The sequence below is a fragment of the Triturus cristatus genome, chromosome 12, assembly GCF_964204655.1.
Source record: "Triturus cristatus chromosome 12, aTriCri1.1, whole genome shotgun sequence".
NCBI classification, from domain to species: Eukaryota; Metazoa; Chordata; class Amphibia; order Caudata; family Salamandridae; genus Triturus; species Triturus cristatus.
Window position 1 is genome coordinate 63,545,691 of NC_140595.1, and position 3,788 is coordinate 63,549,478.

The following is a 3,788-nucleotide window of genomic DNA, read 5'->3' on the forward strand; positions in this document are numbered from 1 at the left end:
GGGGTATGACACCATTCTAGTGGTGATCGACCATTTAACCAAGATGGGGCACTTCTTGGCTCTTACCAAATTCCAGCACCACAGCCATGGTCTTCCTGCAGAACATTGTTAAATTACACGGAGTACCATCAGTCCTCATCACCGACAGGGGAACCCAATTTACGTCAAAATTTTTGAGACACCTGTGTGACAGCATGAAGATCGATGCCCGCCTCTCTTCCAGCTATCATCCCCAGACTGATGGGAAAACGGAGAGGCTTAACCAGACTCTGGAGCAATACCTTCGGTGCTTCACCCTTCAACATCAGGATGAATGGAGCAGCTTACTGTGGTCCGCCGAGTTTGCATACAATAACACGTCCCATTCCTCCTTGGGGTGTTCCCCGTTTTACTGTCTCCAAGGGTTTCATCCCAACATGTTGCCTTTCGCACGTCCTGGAACCTCCTCGCACCCTTCTATACAAGAACATCATGCACACCTCAAACAGACCTTAGACGCAGCCAAAGAACAGTTAAAAGAGGCTCAAGAGCGGGACAAGAAACAGGCAGATAAAAAGAGAAATCCTGAACCAGCTTATCAAGTAGGAGACCGGGTGTGGCTTAGTACCAAACATTTAAGACTCAAGGGCAGCACTCGCTTACAGCCCAAATACATAGGCCCATATCTGATTGCCAAAATCATTAACCCTGTCGCAATGAAACTCACACTGCCACCACAGTGGTGAATCCACCCAGTGTTCCACGTTCCCTTACTCAAACCCTGTCACCCCGACACACGGGTTCCGGTCCGCCCTTCAGTCATAGAGGTAGAAGGGGAAGAGGAGTACGAAGTACAGTGTATCCTAGATTCTAAGGTCATCAGGGGAGGGGTATACTACTTAGTTGAATGGAAGGGGTATGGCCCAGAGGAGCGGTCATGGGAACCCAAGACCAATCTCCACTGCCCCTTATTGTTACGGCATTTTCATTCCCGTTACCCTCTGAAGCCAGGCAGGCCGTCGAGACGCCGGACCTGGGGAGGGGGTACTGTCAGAGCTCGGGGACGGAGGAGCTAGTAGAGGCGCTCGGGGACGGAGGAGCTAGTAGAGAGGCGCAGCGTAGGCATAGAACCGACAAGAAGACTGAGAACTACACCTCCCAGGTCACGGAGGCAAGAACTACATTTCCCAGACTCCTCGTGCAAGCCGCGCGTGGCCTACATAAGCTCCGCCTACCTGAAACACGGGGCTTGTCACTCTGTGTACTTCTGGGTCTCAGACGGAGATCCCTTGGACTTGCCTACAACTACCGAAGCGGGACGTTCAGCACAGAGACGAACCTCTCCACTTCCAGGAGACACCGCGGGCGTCAGGCCCGTGTTCGCAGCTGCCGCTCTCCATGCGCGCTCCACGGAGCGGATAAACCCCGAGACATTCCGTTGCGAGCGCAGCCCCGAGTCCCTGTGTTAGAGGCTAGTGCGTGGTACGCACTCGCCTATCCGGTGGAGACGTGCGCTGCGCATTGCGAGTTTTCTCGCGTTTCTCTCCCGGACTACAAACGACTACCCCCCTTTGCATCGCGGTGACGACTGCAAGCCCCCAACAGACAGCGAGCGCTCTGCTCTCTGTTCCCTTCCTCCCAGACCTTTCTCTTGGGCGCAACCTGCCTACCGTGCCGACTCCCCAAGGACACCCGGGATAAGCCGGTAGTCGCGCTCGCAGAGATACGCTATCTAGACTTCATGGTGAAGTAACCAAGGAAGGATTCAGTCTTCTCTAACGGCATCAGCAACCCACACAGATAAGTACTATTAACATTTCTACAGAACAGTACTGAATTCTTAAGTGTGTTTACCAACCTGCCGACCTATGAGGAAAGCAAAGACTGGTCAGTGTAAGTGTACAAGCGGGGGGGGAGCTCAAAGAAGGGGAGGTAGGTGCAGAGCGCGCGTCTGATGTGTTATGTGCTTCTGTCCCACTTGCAGGGCCTTTGGGGTGGACCTTACCAGAGATTGTGTATCTAGCAAGGACCTCCCGTGCCAGAGCCTGCCAGCAGTAGATTATTTTCGTTTTGGTTCTTTTATCCCCTTTTTCCCTTCCCCCTAGAGGCGTGACATACATGTGGTGTTTCTTGAGCACGCAAGGGTGTCACCCCTATGGGGAGAGGGTCTATTAGCAACGCATCGTTCCTGCTGTACCCGGCTGACCGGTGAGTCGAGACTCTTCCAACGTGATAATAAGTGAGTATTCGGTAGTTATTATTTCCAGTCGATAGTTATCAGAAATTCAGACAGCTTCAAATTTTCATCTGTTATCAATGTGATTTTCAAATCCTCTCTATGTTATATTCCATGTCTCCCTTATATTCCTTTACAATTAGGTAATGGAGCCTTGATACGTTCCACCAGATTGTATCTCGCAGCGTCCCAATATTAAAAAGATCTCAGGATCCTATGGATCACCGGTTTTTTATTCCTGTTTATACCCATAGAAAACTTGTCACAGAAAGCACAGCAAAAACCTGTACTAGATAAGCTATTCTTGCATCAATCAGTTATGTGGAGTGTTGAGCGTGCAATCTAATCGTATAGTTGGAGGCTCCATTCGGGCTTCCCCCACCACTGTTGGCACTTTCTGAGAATGAGCACACTGGAAAGTGTCAGTGGAGTGCATTCGGATGACCCACATTCAGGACAACATTGCCTGCTCCCAACTTAAATTACAACCTGTGGTAAGTCAACTATGTCTATAAGACTTCAAGAAAGCCAGATTTGTCAACAGGTGCTTGAAGGCACAGGAGTGGGATCAAGTTGTGGAGCTGGAAGGGAGGAGGAGAATATATAGCATCTGTAGAGAGCCATCCGGCTTCTATATCACACTGTTGCCACCTGTAGCACTCCTCGGGGCAGGCGGGGTCTGAGGATATAAATAAAGGGGCGTAAGGCCGCACAGGGTCTATGCCGGCAGAGAACCTATGTGTGCGTATTGTTGTGGTGTTACACACCGGAGGACTGTGCAGCATAGACTGGGAGTGAGCAAAGCCTGGCGGCAAGGCCAGTACTGACCCATGCCGCCACGAGGACCATCAGAGTGCGGGGCCCAACATTGCACCCAGCCTTGCCATGCATGCTGGAGCCAGGCACCCCGGATTCCCCGGCACTCCCAGCAGGCTTAACTGCAGCTCCCGAGGCCCACGCTGCTATGTTTTCCCAGTCCGGCGGCTGCATGTCTCTTCGTCTGCAGCAGTAGGTACTGCTTACCAAGCCTGGCAGCAGTCTCGCTCCTGCCCTCCCCGGCACGCTCGTCTGCAGTTGGCTGCCACCTCTTTAATTCACCACACGTCCCAGGAGCAGCCTAGGCGGGGCCCAATGCACATCTCTCTCCTGCTCCAGTTGGAGGTACGCAGTGTGCTGCGAGGCCAGGAAAGGAACTCCCCAACGTGGGGTCCAGCCACGTGGTTGCCCGCAGAACACGGCCGGGACTGATGTTGGTGCAGGCGGGAGCATGGAGATAAGCCCGTTTTGTTTTTTAAAAAAAAAGAAAAAAGGGGTAAAGGACATTTCTGACTGTGCAACATACTTGCACCTGAAACATCAAGAAGAAAAAAAAGCATGCAAACACATTCTCACATGAAAGGACATCAAGTTTGGTCAGCCACAGCAAAACGACACCCCGACCTAAAAACAGTTTATAGAAATCAATGAAAAAGGGGTAACTCTTAGAGTAGAATATACAAGAGGCCCTATTCAAGGCAGGGGTGCCACGCTACTCTCCACCACCATAGTGAGGCCCGTGTACCCGCTACAGGCC